We start from the raw sequence: 18,251 nt of genomic DNA, 5'->3' as shown, positions 1-18,251 counted from the left end.
TAAGCTCTAGACCTTCTACCAACACGTGCTCCATATGTTTATGAAAGGTCCAGGTCGCCAAACTTTAAAAATCAGTCCACCTTTTGCTCAGCAAGGAAAGTCAGTTTTTTTCATCTAGCTGTCTTGCCTTATTTATCACTCAGAGCTGCAGGCTCATCCCAGCAATAAACTTTGTATTCTTGATGCTGTGATTGAAGGCTTATGAACAGTATCTTCCAACCTACATGCTGAATGGCTATCGGGGCTCCCAGGGGAGAGATGGAAAAAGCCATTCATTTTGAAGAGCTCTGTGCCTGAAATGATGGCATACCACTCCACTCCTAATGGCCTCCGTGAATCATGTAAAAGCTTTTACATATAGGCAGACCGACTGTTGCACAGAAAATAACATACTGACTGTAGCTCCGTTCTATAATAAGTTTTCAGACACTGAAGTCTACCTGTCCCATGGGGCTACCAAAGCATCCTGAGTGCACATGGCTGAGGACTGCTCGTAATTCTTTCACTGCAGCATGCAGAAACACAGAGCTTATTGTAGACTGAAATGACTGCTCTAAATTAAGGGTCAGACCAGAAATTTGACAAAACTAAATCAATTCTTTAGTGATGTTCCTTAGCATGCTTAGGGAATAGCTCTGTGAGAAGAGACACAGGTGCAGAATGAAAGAAAACAACAAAGAAGGGCTCTCTGAAGTAGTGCTGTGATTCACCCCAGGGAAAAAGGGTGCAAGAAGTCAAAGTTCAAACTTTGGTGACAATTCAGCAAAAGGGAAAGCAGAGCATGGATGTCTCAGCCAGACTGGTGACAGGATCAGGGATATATTCATGGAAGATAATGAAGAAAGGCTGAGTTAACTTGGACTGTTCAGCCTGAAAAAACGAAGGAATAAATGTGACCTAATTGCAGCTTTCAAGTACCAGAAGGTAGGCTCCAAAATAGTTGGAGAGAGACTGTTTAGAAGAGCATTTTGCAACAGGAAAAGAAGAAATGGATTTAAGCTGAGAGTAGGCTTAGATTGGGAATTAGGAAGAATTTTTTTACAGAGAGGGTGGCGAGACACTGGAACAGGAGAAGTAGTGGGTACTCCATTGCTGAGAGTTCAAGGCCAGATTGGATGGGGCACTGAGCAACTTGGTCTAGTGAAAGCAGTCCCTGCACACAGCAGGGGGATTGTACCTAGATAATCTTTAAGATCCCTTTCAACTTAAGCTACTCCAGGATTTTGTGAAGATAAAGCAATAGTCCAACACATGGTGAGCACAGGTCCTTTCCCGCAATCTTGCTTCTGCATTTAATACTCACATAAGCTGTGGCTCTGCAGAACTGCCATGGAGTTGTGCTTCTCTGATGAACTGAATCAAAGTTCAGGCTTAGCACACTACTGAGAGCCTTTGTAGCCTCTTGCACATGTATCTTTGCAAATACAAAATGCCATGGATAATGTAAAATATTTTCTCACTTGAGCCTTTTGCTTATAGCTCCTGCCTTACGTTTTGTACTTGCCCTTTGCACAAAACTAAGACTAGTTCCACCTGTCTCTTCAATTCACTGCTACTCCTGCTTCCAGCTAGAATGCTGCCTTTTAACACCAAACTATTTTCTAACTTGCTGCTGTCCCAGATAGGCTCTCCCATGCTAGTGCAAGTTGAAAAACAGTCTGAAACAAACCAACCCATATAATTTAAAGTAAGACTAATTCTACCTGCGCTACCAAACTTGGAGAGATAATTCATTGGGCACTCATTGAATGTTAAAACACACACAATATTTATATTTTCTTAAAAGCATCACTCATCATAATTCAAGACTCACAAAGCATTCAGAATACCTATTTTCAAAGCAGCTGGTGCAGCCAGTGCTTTAAATTGCATAGAATAGAGCTGGGTAGGAAAAAAATGAGTGCAACAAAAGTTCAACAAAAAAAAAAAAAAAAAAATCAATGCAAAAAATAACTCTGGAGAGGAAGAAGATTGGCTTTGGATGACCTAAACTGGGATGGGAATTGCACAGAGAACACCTTTCTTCTTCCACTTCTCAATCTACAGCTTTTAGCTCAGATTTCTTTGAATGATATCTCCCAGGCAGCCAGAATGCTCCAGGTCAGAAGCAACACCCTCCAGTTGTTCCAGTAAAACCAAACCTGAATTGGAAGCCAGAACAGACCAATAAAGTACAAGTTACATATGCTTCCTGTGAGAAATGCTATTCAAGATCTAGGCAAATAAATCCTTGAGCAATTGTTAACATGAAACTTGAATCAGAGGAGGCTGCTGCAGTTCACAGTCTTCTGGAGGTAACAGATTTTGTAAGAAATCTACAGTCTACAAAGAAAATATTCACTTTCCACCTTGTAGACAAATAAAAACACTGTATCTCCTGCTGCCACCTCTGGCTGACCTGGATTATATTCTTATGTTCTTCTTATACCTGTAAGAAAAAACAAAAGGCTCTGAAGCATCATCTCAGCAGGTGTTGTGGACTGGGGTTTTGTCTTGTCTAAGCAGCTTTCTCAAGAGACATAAGAGAGGGGGAGATGAAACAGCGCGAGATGAAACCTCCCACGAGAGGTCTGTCTTTCTCAAAGACAGATAACAAAGCCTCTTTAAATGAAAGCATGGAGCTGGTCCATCTAGCCATCCTTTCACTTCTACTCAGCTCCTACCTCAATTATGCTATTTTGCTATTCAATAAGGACACAAGTAACTTGGCAGCATTGAGAGACACACCCATCCAGGCTGTGATCAACTGCTGGACACACTGGATGGAGGACAAAGTGCAAAGTTTCTGGGTAGGCTATGCACATGCCTGGTGCACAGCATGTGTGCAGCCTGTGTGCTGGGGTAGACAGACAAAAAAATGTCTGCAGGTTGGGAGTCTGTTGTAATTAATGCCCAAGAGCCTTGGGCTTCATCTGCCATGAAGGCAAGAAAGTGATCACTACCAACAGCTTGTCTTCAGCAGATTTTTAAAGCACTCATGAAATCCCAGTAGAACAGTTTGTTTGCTTCTGATAATGAGCATGTCTAAAGTTAATAATATTTTACGTGCATGATTTTTAAGGTTAAAGGTTAACATCAGTATTATCAAGAAGCAGGTTTCTTGTGGGTATCTCATTTTCTATTTGACTTTCAGGTTTCATCTCTGTGCTTTAGTGAACCTATAAATCATCTAAAAAAGATTCCTCCTTAGTTTTGCCCTTTGTTCACCTTGTACTTGAAATACTTCTCATCCTCTAACAGAAATAAAATTTCCATTGATTTTGCAGAATATTTTGTCTGAGTGCTGACTGGCATTAGGATTCAGTGGGTTGTAAACATTTATTTTTAACTTTCATTCTAGAAGAAGTGTGAAAGGTTTCATTTGCTACTAGTGAGCCTGTCCTTACATGGGAAAAAAAAAAAATCAAAATAACATTTCTCTCAACTCTGTGATACATATTCCAGACATTAAGAGAAAGATCAGACACACACTGTAGACTCAGCAGGGTTGTTGTAAGAACTAAGGCAGATGTTCAAGGCTGTCTCCAGCTATGAAGAAAGATTTTACGCCACCAGCATGAAAAAAAAAAACTTTGAAAGTTCAACTGGGTCACTACTGAGCAAGTCTGCCCCATGCCAGTGGCAAGAGAAGCCAAATAAATGCACAACAGTGTGACTGTTTGTCTTCAACTACTCCGCCCCAGTGCAAGTAACTACAGTCACCGTGAACATAATCAGAAACATTATCATTTTTGTGACAGCAAAGGCATAAAGGTAATAAATAGACATATGCCAATAAAGAGATGGACATATAAATTGAGATTCCAATAAGTATTACCTGAGGATTACCATTCTGGAATTAAAAAAATATTTTGGCATTCCAGGACTCATTTCATTACACTGTATTGGCTGATGTGTATAGGGCTTCCTAGGTGAACTGGACACTGTGTTGGCTTGCATACTCCTGGTGGCCACCAGGAGCTCTGTCTGACTTATTAACTCCTGTATGATAATAAAGACTTTGACTGCCTCCCAAACGTGTACTAAGAATATAAGCCAGGTCAGCAACATGTACTATGCAAGCATCTCCAAAATGCCTCTGGAATCACATGCCCTAAAAACCCATACCCTGAGTTTACAATCAGATTACAGTCTCTGATGTGCCACGTAAGTAGACTTCAGGTAAAAAGGGAGAGGATGCAGTACTTAGAGTGTGGGTTGAATCTGGAAATTTAATCTGGAAAGGCGTCCTCTCCCAAATCAGATGAAAGAAACTCCACTTCTTATAAGAATGCTGGATGCAGCATGGGGTGGACAGCCTCTGGAAATAACTTCACCCCTACACAGTATTTCAGGGCCCCTGAAACAGCCATGTCATGCACAGTGAGAGTTCCCTGGAAGGGTCACAGGAGGAAGAAGGTTTTTAGGAAATGAACAAAGTAGCAATATAGTTCCCAGTATAAAAGCAATCAGCACATCAATCAGACAGACAAGCCAGAGCTTCCCACATCATTGCAGCCTGATCTATTGTCTAGATTAGGATTTTTAAAATGCCTCTCTAGAAAGTGTTGGATTAAATTCAGAATAGGAAGATATTGAGCTTCAATTCAAAACAGCAAGTACTTATATTGCAGGTATTTGTACTGTATGCGCCAGATTTTTAAACTTTGGATCTAGATCTCAAATCCTATTTTCTGCAATATCACTCCTATGGGAAGGCTTTAGAAAGTAGCCCTGGTGACAGTCTAAAGTGGCATCCTAAGAACTGCATGTGAAACAATGCTCTACAGAGCTCACATATATTTCAGTACCAGGTCATACAGATTGGTGTGGATATAAATAAATTTTCTTAAACGGCTTAAAAATCACCTAAAAAGCTATACAGATTAGAAATAGTAAGATAAAAGATTCTTCTGAATAAATTACTAAACCAACTCTGGGGCAAAGCAAAGGCACAATTCATGAAATTATTTCAACTTTTAATCTCAGTGTGATGAAAATGCATTCCTTGACACAGCAAAAGAAGCATAAAAAATTCCATCAATTTCAGCAGATAAAAGTTTGATTTCCACCACCTTTCCATATGCACCCTAATGACACACCTTGTTAGGTGTGCAGTCCTTGTCATCAACAAGCCGCAATAACAAAAGACTCTGACTACTTGTCTCCAGCTAATGCAAATTCATGTCCCTGTGTTCCTAGTAAATTGCAAGTGCAGTTGCATAATGTCAGAGTTAGAAGATCTTGACCTAAAACCAAGAACCAAAAAGTCTCCCTCCTTTGGAAGTTACTGTGTATATGATTGTATCCATCTGCAGAAGAATTAACTACATTAATTCATTAATTAGTTATTTAGGATAGAATGAGGGCTGTAAATACTGTTATGTGTTCCAAATTATGTGCTATGTTAACCAAATACAGTGTGTACAAAGTGACAAATAGGTGCTAGGTCTATCCAGACTTGCATCCCTTCCAGCTCACAAGAGCCACTTTTCCTGAGATTAATTAGATTAAGAAAATAGATTTCTCTTTAATAGAGGGAAGAGCGTTGCTGTTTGTTTGCTGAAATATCCCAGCATCCTCCCAGAGTCTGAAGTTTGCTCTTCTGGAATGTAGCTCTCCACTTTGAAATCAGACTGTTGGGGAGCTGCTGGTCCTGCTTCTTTCAAGTTTCACAAAAACATTATTTGCACTGAGTGTCCTGTGGGAGGGGGTGGAAGACCAGGGTATTTACTGCCTTGGGTGAAAGGGACCATTCTGGAACATGAAATTATGGGCTGCATGGTAATTTTCTTTAAGGTATGCACAGGCAGTGACACTGATCCTAAATTTCACAATTGCTGGAACTGGAGAAGGGCTCCTTGGAGGTTGTCACAGCACTCTGCTCTCAGCTGGGGGACAGTGCAACCAGCACTTGGCCACATTTCTCCAGTCTAACAGCACTATGCAGAAGTGTTGCTGGGATGATATTGCATCTGGCTTCACAATCCAGCCGAAATTAAATTGTTTGCTGACCCAATAGCCTACTTGCAAAGTAACACAGCTGAACAGCCAGCAGCCATCTCCCCTCTAGGGCTTCCATACTGAGCTCTTGGCTCTGTTGAAAGTAATGTTGTAAATAGCCTCCCTTCTCTTAGAAGCCCTGAAAGTTTTAATTGTGGTGCATACTTTGTCCCTTTCAGGCTGATTTCCTAAGGAAAGAAAGCTTATGCAGTTGGAAACCAGGGACACCTGTAGTATGTGAATCACTGACCAGCTCCAGCCACAAATGATCAGGAGACTACTCTGAAAAAGATACATAGAGACAAAACAGCAAAAATCAAAATGACATCACAATCTCATGGACAATAAGTTCCTACAAGACTTTTTCAACATCAGACTGCTGCAGAGAGTAGAGAGCCTTCGATTTCTTTCTTAGCATGAACTCCAGAAAGCATCCTACAGTTTTAGACAGCAGCTGGCCTTCCAGCCAGCATCTCCCAGATCTTCTGCCTTTCATTCAGTGCTTGTGTCATGGAGGTGTTGGAAAAAAACACAGATTTTTGCAGACAGGACAGATCAAGTGGCACATATCTATAAAATAATCCTTCACTGCTTCTGCTGTTCTGGGAACATAATCTCTATTCCTAGGTTAACAGGGACAGGTCTGTGTCCCATACCAAATGCACTTTTCCCATGGGATGAGGCATTTTTATTTATGCTATTCCTGTGTTGTTTTTTTACTCCCAGTACCTACAATGATTCATAATACCTGTGTTCCAGACTGGCCATCAACCCCCCTAAGTGCTGGATGCTTTTAGATGCAGCCCATATATTTGCCCTGCCGTGAGAGCTGTTATTTTATTGATCCTCCTCCTCGACAGTCCTGGACAGCTGAGGCTTTTTCCAGGGTTAGATCTGTTTCTCTCAACAAATCTCTTCTGCAAGCAGAAGTAATGTATCCCAAAAATTATTCTGTCTTTCATTAGGTGGTTTTTAATGTCTCTAAAGCTGCATCCAGAAGGCAGAGTTTCCAACAATGTAATCTATTCCTTCTTCTGCTAGCTGATAGCAAGTTAAGAAAAAAATTTTAAAAACCAGAAACAACAGTATCAAAAACTTAGGATGGCTGGATTCACACTGCACCACAGGCACCTTTGTGGACTCTTTAATTATCCCAGGCACTATTTCGAGCAACAGATCAATGCTTTTCATATTTTTTTTCCCAGTGAGAGACTATGTAAAAAGTTACCTTAATTTTTCTCAAATTTACCAACTACACTTAATATCTTAATGCTACATAGCAGGTTAGTTCTTGCTTTCAGTATGCAGATGACTGGCCAGCATCTCAAATCCAGTTTTTCCTCTAGCCTGAATCCTTTCACATCATCTTCATCCCTTGCTGCCCTTTCATTCACTTACGAATCAAACTCTTCCTTGCTGCAGGTCTTGTTAAACTGATTGTTGTCACTGTGCCTTTTAAAGTCCATGCTGGGTAATAGTATCAAAAGGCTTTAGCCTTCTGAAATTAAAAATAGCTCATTATTAATAGGCAGCTACTTAACAGTAATGCCACAAGCTCGGGTACCACAGCCCCTATCCTCCACATACCTTGGTGTTTTCTATGAACCAGACATCTTTATACAGGCTATACTTCCCCCTCTAATCTCCCTGCCATTTGCTGCACAGGGCACACTCAAACAGAGCCAAGGTTGGAGATTAAAACATATACAAGAGGTGGATTTTAAGGCAAGATGTAGGCAAGCACTGCCCCAAAGGTTATATGACCCAGTGGGGGTCTTTCCACTGATTTTTCAGTCCACTTTGGATGACAGAACTATGAACAAAAGTCCCAGAAGTTGCACAGGCAATGGTGGAAAATGAGTCAGTATAACCACTTATGCAGGAAGGGGCCAGGAAGGCAGCTGCACACTGCAGAAAGAGGGCTCTTCACCACCTTGGGGGAAAAGAGCTGCAGCTTTGTGGGGACGGCAGATGGGAAGCAAAGACATTGGCAAGGAAACAATTCTGGCACACTGCTGCAAAAGGGAGTTCAGCTATTCATGATTAATTTAGCTGTTGCACCAGAGGTCTCCAGTGACTATGGAAGCTTTGCTGTGAGCCACATGATTATTTATTTCTCTTCTAAAAAGAACTGTTTCTATGAAAAATTGCAATAAAACATGCTAAGCTGGAAACTGTCTGTGGCCAGAAAAACTATTAAAAACCACTAACAAGCTTCTTCAGCTTATTCATGTCCTTTTCCAGATAATAAGAAAGTTAGGGTTAAATCCAAGGGACTTTCCTAACTTCAGTTATTAGAAGCAGAGCAGTAGCTCTGTAAAACAGGTCCTGGCTTCTTGCAGCCATGACTTTTCCCCTGAATCAGTTGGAGCCTGCTTTGTTTTCATTGGCATCAAGAACACATGAAGCACAGTCCAGTGGGTGTACAGTTGTGTATACACCACCAGTGCATTTGCATAAGGTTTCAAAGTCCTAACTCAATGCCTGCAAAATGATAGCCACTACCACAATATATTTATATTAAGATCATCTGCGTTTCATAAGATAAACTTGCACAAAAGGGTTTTTTCTCCTTTTTTTTGACTTCCTTTTCTACAGCATAAGCTTTGTGATAGTACCTCACAAGCTTTTCTCACTACATCCTACAGTAAATGGTACTCCTGTAAACCCCACACTTTGGCAAAAATCAACGACACCCTTCACCCCCACTTCCAGCGCCCACATTACAGTGCAGTACTGATCTCCCTTCTGAACAGCTTTTCCTTCTGAACAGCTTGTTCACAGAGATACAGTTATTAAATCCCTCCAGTGTCCCCAGTGTGTTCCTTGCACACACAGAATACTAGTACCATTGTGACCCTGAGAAAGGTGACAGTTCTGATTCTCACTTCATCATCATTCTTTAAAATACTTGGTCACAACCAGAAACTCTACAGATGTATCCACACAGCTTTGCCTTAGAGCATTACTTTTAAATATTTCCCCTTAAGTTATCTGCAGTAATAAATTGCAAGACTTGAGTGAATTAAATCTCCAAATGCCCAGATTCTGACATCTGGCATTTAGATACAAAGTAAAGGCTTTCTATTCAGCAGATACTTTCTTGTAGACAATATGATCATCATTTCATTGAATGGTTTGAAACTTCAGGTTTTGGGATGCAAATGAGTAAAAAACATAGTAGGATTGTTCTTGGAGGAGCAAAAACCACATAATTTAGAAGCAGGTGCCTACACACCTCAACTTTGAAAAGTTGTTACTAGGTCAAAGCCTACCAGAATAGTTCATCAAATAAATGTTCCATTCACAAACAAAGAGAACAAATCTCCTTCTGTGATTCAGGGCAGTGAAGTACTGGGGGGGGTTGAGACTTAATCCTTCACCAGTTATTTCTACAATTTTTGAATGACCTTGCCTCAAGGTCTGATGATAAAGCACACTGGTATCTGCAGAACATCCATGGTGAAATAAATCATGCTGTCATAGTAGTAGTAAGGACACTACTTCTAGCTTTTTACAAGACCTTTATGCATGCATCTACACTCCTTGAATGTTATGCTCCATGTATATTGGTGAGGTAACCTCAGGAAATATAGGATTACATACACACTGCTTCCTTAATGCATCCATCAAAGGTTTTCATTAACAGGAGATCCTGTTTGTCCTAGGCACTTAGCAAAGTGAGTTAAAAATACACTTTAAAATATTATGTGAGAAAGAGGTAAACTTCAAGAGAAAGTGGTAAACTGTAGCTCATTCAGAGGACTTCTTAGAAAATAAAGTTTTAGGAAAACTAGGCTACTTTTATTAAACCAGTAGGTTATGAAACTGTTCCTGCAGTGAAATAGTCATAGGGGTAGCTTCAATCTACCCAAAATGGTATAGGATTAGACTCATTGTCAGACAGTGGCACCTATCCATAGCAACATTTGTAATACCACTGTGCATAATTCCATTGCTTTTTACTACATAGACCTGTCCATCCTTATAGATGTGACTTGGCTCTACTCCAGGGTAGGGCACACTCTGGTTTGTGATCAAGGTAAAGCAACATGCTTTAGTCTTAAACACAAGGCTGAGCAAGGGGTGCTGAGGAATCTGCAGTTCTCCACAAATAGCCTTGGGAAGCATTTTGATTAGGAACCATTTACAAGTCGGAGTTCCTCTGCCACTTCCTCCTTCCTCCAGGGGTAATGACTTAGAGAAGAATCAGAAGCAAATGCTGACACTTCCCAGTCCTGTTTAGCAAGACTGACAGAAGAATAATAAGGAGGTTTTTTTCTCATTCTTAGCTTGCAAGCAATCTGCACATTCATGGGGAGAGGGTAGATGAAACCTTAAGAAATCTATTCATCCTTTACACCCCACCATGACACACATTCAGACATCCCAAGACTTTGCTTCTAATTTTTTCACAATAAAGTTCATATCTAGCTATTACTGTTCTTTATGGATGGGATCCTGTTGCTAGTTAACAGTTTCTCATTGGCAGCCTTTGCCATTTGTAAAAGGCTGATGTCTAGCACACCAGACTTGGCTGTATTTTGGGCAGGCCAGCTCTTTTGGTACCTGCCTAAAAGCTGGCTGCTCTTCTTGATCTGGGTCAGCCCCATTACAGCAAGCTAATCAGCTTGGAACTTATCTCCAAGCTAAGCTCACGTGACATTACCAAAGTGGATGGCCATACCTAAATTCTTTCCAAGGTGACAGCACATGACCAACTTCATTCAAAAAGATGGACAGAATACATGGAAACACTTGTACCTACCTTTCCAATAATGTCCTGCTAACCAAAGCACTTCAAAATAGAAGTACAGAGCAGTCAAAATTAAAAAGAACCCTATGAATCATAAGGCTGTCTAGAAGGGAGTATGTTTCCAGAACCAAGTGAAAGGGGCATGTATCCAAGAAGAATTTTTCACATCTGGAACTTCTCCCACAGGAAGATCTTTCTGCATTTTACATTACAGAAAATACTTATATTAACAAGAAAGGGGGCCACACCACATGCAATTGGAAATGCAAATTACAATGCAATCTTATACTTGGCTTTCTGCTTCATCATCAAAAACCATTATTAGTACCTCAAAGAAACAATAAGAAAGCAAATAAAATCTGGGTTTGCTTGCAAGTGTAGGTGTCTCCTTGGACTTGTTAAGTCTTCTTTGTACCTGTCTAATGATGTTAAATGGTGTTAAAATCAGTGTAAAGTTACTCATTAAAGCTCTCATAGGAAACAGAAACACACATTTTTATGTGCAGGATTTTCTCAAGTACTAGAAAAAGGTATGTTAATTGGCCAAGCAAAGACATTTTAAAAAAATGTGAATTATTTATATTGCAACCATCATCAATAAGCTGAGAACTTTGATAATTTACTTTTCCAAAAGCTCCTGTCTTTTTTCCCCTACTCTTGATTTTATTTAACATGCTTCTGAGATTGCAGGACAGAATCCAGAACTCTCTTCTCAGCAAGTTTTCACTATTTGCAGTGCTCATAGTTGCACACACTTTCAGTTATTAATCTTCCCTCTACTTATGCAGGGTGGTTCTCTGATTATGTGAAAAGTGTCATTTGAAATTATTCTGCAGAAGAGAATAGCTACACACACCAAACTATTATTGTAAGTTAACATTAATGGCTGCTATACCTTTCAAAATGATACAATATTTTGTTACTATTTAAAAAACAGATCCATCATATAAAACAGCTGCCATGTTTATTTAGATAAGTGCTCCTCCACTCTTATAAAGTGGAGACTGATGACAGATGTGTCTTTAAGGCGAAAAATATTAATTCTAGAAATGTCAGCATCTGCTTCTTTTCAGCCTAGCCTTACAGATTCACACATCATTTTTCATCCACAATGAGAGTTTCTTTCTTTTTTTTTTTTTTTTTTTTTTGTACAGAGAATCTGGAAACATGGGTGTAAATTACTGGTCCCAGGGCCTGACACTTTTATTAGCACGTCACCGGTACTACACGTGTTAGGTCTGATTAGACATAGAGAGCATTTTCCACTGTCCATTCCCCATGCAATGAGGAAGGCTTGCACTTCCCTGACAGGAATTTGCCACCTGACCTCCTTCTGTGAATCAGTATTTGCTAAAGTTATGACATGCAATACAAAAATACTGTATGTAGTTCCTGGAGTTACTGGAGATTAAAGATATTATTAAAAAAACAGGACAAAACAAACAAACAAACAAAAAAACCCCAAAACAAAATAAATAAACCCCACACAGCTAAATTTTCTACTGAATTCAAGGAGTCCAGCCTTCTGGCCCACCCAGCTACTTCTATAATTCATTTGCATGTATTTAGTACAGTAATTGTTGTTCTTTTAATCATTTACAAAGTACTGTTAGTAGCTACAGCAGATGAAGCCCTTACTCACTACAAACACACAGGGAACACTTCCTACACCACAGATGAGCTCTGCAGTACTCACGTTGCCTCCCACAGAAATGCATTCCCATAGAAAACATAATTCAAGAATAATTCTGAACAATCAAATCATGAACAGACATATGAAAAAGCAGCAATTAGAAGGTGTCTGCTAACCATCAGCATCTCAAGATAAACCATCTTACAATTAGTGACTAGTTGGAACAAATTAGAGCTGCTGCAAGAATGGACCACACTGGCTAAAAAGTCCCTCTGTGCAAAATCCACCTACATGTCGCTAACTTGTGCCACATCATCCCCAGCAACTATCCAAGACATTCTCATAGCACTTGCAGACATGCTAAATTATTTACTACTGAATATCTATACCTTCCTGGCACAACAGCAAGCAGCGAGGTTTTCTATTCAACTGCGCAAAAAATGCCTATATTGAATAACCAAAAGCTGTCCTACCCCATCTGGTAGCTGCTCTCCACAGCAGCTTTTTATTCAGATGACACTTATGTTGTTATCCTAAACATTTCAGTGACAGTAAAAACTCTCCAGCATGGTTGCAGAGAAAGGTGCTGACAAATCTCTATATTTCAACAATTTGGGCTGGCCAGAGATGAGACATCGCTTCTGGCTTGCCTGCAGGCCACACTGACCTCTCAGCATGGCAGTGTGCCGAGGCAATATGTCTCAGAAAGGGCAGGCCATGAGTTGAGAATTTGAGGCTGCCCACATCCACTATAGGGGCACTTTGTACAAAGTACTATCATTAAATTACTTAACAAAATATTCCTAGTTTCCCTTGGAGTGGGGCAGTGCAGATCTTCTCCTGTAACAGTAAGTAATTTATTTACATAGGTAAAAACAATGTGCTGCAGGCTTTAAGCATAAGCAAAGAAGCTTAAAGACCAAGTTCTTGCCTGGGCAGCCTTCTTATCAAAATAGGTAACACAAAGCCAGGGAACAAATGGGAAGCAGCTTAACAAAACTGCAACTGTGACTGTCCTGTAAGCTTTGTGATCTCTTTGTTTGCTTACAAGCTTTCTGCAATTTATCCTGCCTTTGCTCCTTGGCAAAAACATATTTTTACAGATGGGACTAAAAATAGCAATGATACAAACAGAAGACTGAAGAAACTAAGAGTTGCCAAGTGAGGTCCGCATGAGGTCTCTGCAATTCTGTGTCCAAATTAAACTAATTTTACAGCAGCATTTGCTAAGGACTTTCTATTTCACTATTTTCTGTGGGGGACAAGCATTTTTTTTCCATTGGCTATGCTTAATATTCCTGAAATCTTAATTATTAGGATTGATCATGTATATAATGTAAAAGAAAAGTTATTCTGACTGACAGTAACCTTGTATTTTTTCAGTAACACCAGGGGAGTCTGATTGGCAACACCATTTTTTGTTTGTGGTTCAAAGATTCTGCAGAGACTTTATTTTCAAAATATTTTTATGATTTCTTTAGGAGAAAATGTTTTTTTCTCTCATGCATTTTCAGATTGCAGAAAAAAAGGACAGTTTGAACTTTTTGCCAGTGTGATCAGAGCTCTGCCAAATCCCGTACACTTGCAAGTCCTGGTTAGTATTGAGAAAACAGGATTAGACAAAAAGGTCATTTTCAACTCTGAGACTTTCCTTTTTCCCAAGGACTCTGTAAAAATCATGCAATAAGGTTGTTCAGATGGTAACTTGTGAGCACAAACTGTCTGCCCCTGCACTAATTAAGACGTATGCAAAGAGCAAAACAACCCAAAATCTAATTTGAAATCTACTCTGTTTTTCAAAGTAAGATGCCCACTGTGTCCCAGGTGCTCTTGTGGCAGCATGAGCAAGAGAGGTGTCTTAGGAGAGGCAGCATAGGGTTCTTGATTTGGCACAGGTATGACACAGCTCATTCCTTACACATAAATGAAGTAGAAACAGCAAAATAAGAATGAAGGGAAATTCCTACCTGGAGCATCCCTCTGTCTATTCTTTCCATGACATTTAAGTAAGTGTATGGACCAGAATTGTCATGAAAGTGAAGAGAATTGTCATTAAAGTGAAGACACAGAAGATAATGCATCACTCTATATAACAGCACTACAATTTCCATGTGAGACCTTCCCCCTCAACTCACTTGTTTCAAACAATCAGGTACAATCAAAATAAATGTACAGAGAATGGGATTATTTAGCAATTTCATCCTCTACCCAAATGTGAAACACTTGCTTAGGAAGGGCTCCTCTTCAAAGCTAAATTAAATCTTCTCTGTATCATCCCTCTATCCATAGCCCTCTCAAACTTTCTTAATTAATTTTACTGCTGGTTTCAAAGAGCACTCCAAGTTGGCTCAAATCCCTTTGGATTGCATATCAGCATTAGAAACAGGAGATGTATTACTATTCTTTCTTTTTCTTTTTCCTCCCTTCCTTCTAAGAGGAAGCAAGGAAGGATAATCAGTCACGTTATCACTCTAGAGAATGAGGCTATTATTGCATCTGAGGCAAACTCTGGATTCCTCATGTAATTTTTACACACACTTCTAACTTGATAGATGGTAACTGTGCTTTTTCTTTTTCCTTTTTTTTTTTTCTTTGCTTTTATTCTGGCAAATTCAAACAGAGTCAGTCTTATTCCATAACAATCTCATTAAATCAAGACAGGTCTGAATTATGCTTCTTTTTTCTTCCTTTTTTCCTGCTTTACATGACTTCAGCACCAATTATAATGCCATGATGCTCTCCTCTTCCCTCTCTGTGCTGGAGCCAGCCCCAGCTGAGTCTTCTCTCCCTGATGCCACACCAGACCTTGTTTACTTTCACTCAGCTGCTTGTTCCCCAGGAGTCAAGCTAGGCAAGATGGCTAGACAGCTTCAGGGAGGTGGCCAGAATCTCTGAGTTTAGTTAGAAAAACGCTTTCCCTGCACACAGCAGAATTCCGTTGAGAACCTCCAAATGCCTATAGTGATGAAGCATGAGCTGGTAATAACCTTCTGCCCACTCTTTTCCAGGAGGCACCTATCCACTCTGCTGGAGGGGAGGCTGAGTGCAGATGTGCATGGATCATGCTTTGCTCAGGTAAGAACTCACGATGTCAAACACAACAAGCAAAATCAGCCTCTCTATGGCCCCATCACTACAAGGTCCTCCATACTCAGTGCTGGACCGGCTTAGGATTCTTACTCCAGTTTTGCTTTGGGTGATGAAAGTAAGGAACAATAACTGAATTTTAATCTTACAGAGAGACCTAAAAACAACAAATAAATTGAAGAAGCCCTGAGTAAGATTCATTACCTGAACAAAGCCTCCTACCATTCAAAAATGTAAGGCCCATGAAGATGGTATAAAACATTTACCTCATTCCTGACCAACACAAGAGAAGGGATAAGCAAGAATAAGGCTTGCAGTTGTAATTCTAAGACCACGAGCTGATGGTTTCTTTCTAGATCTGAACATTGCCAGCTGGATCCTATCGCATCCTCAGGAGTTTGCCAAGTCTGTGAGCTTCAGAAAAACGTGGTCCGGTTATCTCAAGCCACCTATACCAGCTGCTTGAGCTTATGCAGCTGATTTTGCCTGGAGCCCATTTAGCAAGTGCTTTCTGGCTCCCTTCCACTGGCAGAACTCAGGAGACAGGAACATGTGCAAGATGGGAATATCGAGCATCTGGGTATGGTAACATTTTAACCAGCACAGCTGCCGGCAAAGCGAACATCTGTCTGTTGCCCAGGTCTCCTTTCACAAAGAAAAATGCTCTCTCCCACAGGCTCATCTGCATACTATACAAGTATCTGCTCCCTCACTAAGTACCTTGGCCATAGCTGTTTGTCCACAGTGTAAATTAGCCCATGCAATGGTTTGTGTTACCGTGGGTAGAATCCTTTGTATATCAACAGCTAACTTGAGTATATTGCAGCAATAAGCACACTGACTTATTTTCATTGCAAGTTTCACGTAAATGAGCCAGAAAAGAACCTGAGAGGAAACAACACCTAGGAGAATATTCTATATGACTTTTTAGCATGACCAGTACTGTATATATGTTGGATAATAACAATGTGATTACCTTAAACTACTTCTTTCCTAAAGCACATAACACCTGGTTTGGTTCTTAAAGCTTAAAGTAGTTTTCCACCCAGTAATTAAGTAAGCTGTCATCAAGCAGCTGTCCCATACACAGCCAAAGCCATTGCTTACAAACTGTTTGGGGCTCACTCTGAAGCACTGTAGAAGATCTGGAACCCTCTTAGATGCAGCTAACCATGTCATGTACACCCTGCATCGTGCAGAGGGAAGCACTACCACAACTGAATGATGTTGGCTAAGACAAAGAGAATTCTAGAATTTGGAAATTCAAAGCCCTAGAGCAGATCTTGAGTGTCATGTCAATCCCACTTGAGAATGTAAACCGTATTACAGAAAGAGTACTGTCAAGTGGAAGGGAAACACCACCCAGTGCGTATCATGAATCTTTCTAGCCTGGAAATACCCTATTCTCATGCCTCCCAGGCACTGCTGGCTTCACCCAGCATGAAATCACCACTAACACTGCCTGTGTCTCACAGTAGTTTATTTTGCTCCAAGGTGCAATCAATTCATATTTTACTCCAGCTCACACATTCCTACTGGTGATGCCTTCAGGCTCTCCTAGTCTCATGACATCAACAAGAGAGTCTCTTGCTCTCATTAGCCAGCAAAGTTTTCAAACAACTGTGTCTGGGGAGAGAATTCCTGCCTGAGAACATAAGAAGCCACTTCTTCTCTCTGGCTGCTTCACTATGATTTCTATCAAATCCCATTCAGCTTCCCAAGTAAATGCATTCTGCCTGTTCACCTCCTGCCTCCCCTCTAGCTCGGTACAGCATAGCTCAGAGCACCTCTCAGTTCCGCTTCCACCATTGCAAATTTTACAGAAATTATGTGCTTTCTATCAACAGAGAAAGACAAACACATTTCTGCTCTGTTTTTCCCATGCTTGGCTAAATATACCTCTGCCATTGTTCCTAATGGTCTGATTTGCAGGAGGAGAAGCAGGGGGAAAAAAGTAACCATTCTTTCACCAAATTCCTCAGTATAATGATCCGTTCTTCTAATATATTTCCTGTGTTTTTGAGAATTTTCCATGTTGCAGAGGAAGGTAAATAAATCTTGCAACTCACATGAGTGTTCTATTTTTGACAGTTCTCAAGGATATCAGATTAATGGACAATGTTCAGTACCATGAAAATACTGTGCAAGAAAAGGGAAAAGCCACGCTTCCTGGGAAAATGCAAGATATAAAGTGTTCCAGCTTGAAATGTATTTTGCTGCTCTCCTGCTGGCTTTTTGCCTGTCTTCATGTGGGGAGAAAGGATAAGGTGTGAAGTCAGATCAAGCTTCCTCTTTTGTCTCCAACAGGACAAGCCACAAGTAAGGAAAGAGCACTGTGAATAAGTCCTGCATACAGATGCTTTTCAAGAAAGCAGGACAGGCAGTCCCAGTGGAAGCTGAGCTCATACTTAAGCTTGGCTGGCCAAATGCCCATTTTCCCCAGAAGTGTTACCAGCCCAGGGATATAGCTGTAGCTGAGTCATACGGACCTTCCCCACTTCCCAAAATTTTTCATCATTAGAGCTATCACTGAAGTAGCACAAAATCATTTATCCCATTTTAAAAGCTACAAATAATGTGTTCCATCACTCACAGTTAACCTCAAAGTTCATATAGAACTTTTAATTCTGCTCCTTCAACATGAGGCCATGCTCTGCTCACAGGATGCAAGCTCCCAGAACTTGTCATGTTTGTCCAGTTTTCATTTGTAGCTATTTAATGGTATCCCAACATCAGTATGTTATAGTCTCTCTTTAAAAGCATAAGTGCTTTTCAAATTATGCCATATGTCAG

The 18,251-nt window shown here is 40.3% G+C and overlaps 1 protein-coding gene across 5 annotated transcripts in view; it reads right to left on the bottom strand.

Annotated features, from left to right (window-relative positions):
- BMPER (BMP binding endothelial regulator) overlaps positions 1 to 18,251 on the bottom strand; it is a 150,426-nt gene that overhangs the window by 74,651 nt on the left and 57,524 nt on the right. The window lies entirely within an intron of this gene.

Source organism: Taeniopygia guttata, chromosome 2 (genome assembly GCF_048771995.1).
Source record: "Taeniopygia guttata chromosome 2, bTaeGut7.mat, whole genome shotgun sequence".
Classification (NCBI taxonomy): domain Eukaryota; kingdom Metazoa; phylum Chordata; class Aves; order Passeriformes; family Estrildidae; genus Taeniopygia; species Taeniopygia guttata.
This window is presented reverse-complemented; position numbering and strand designations above follow the sequence as displayed.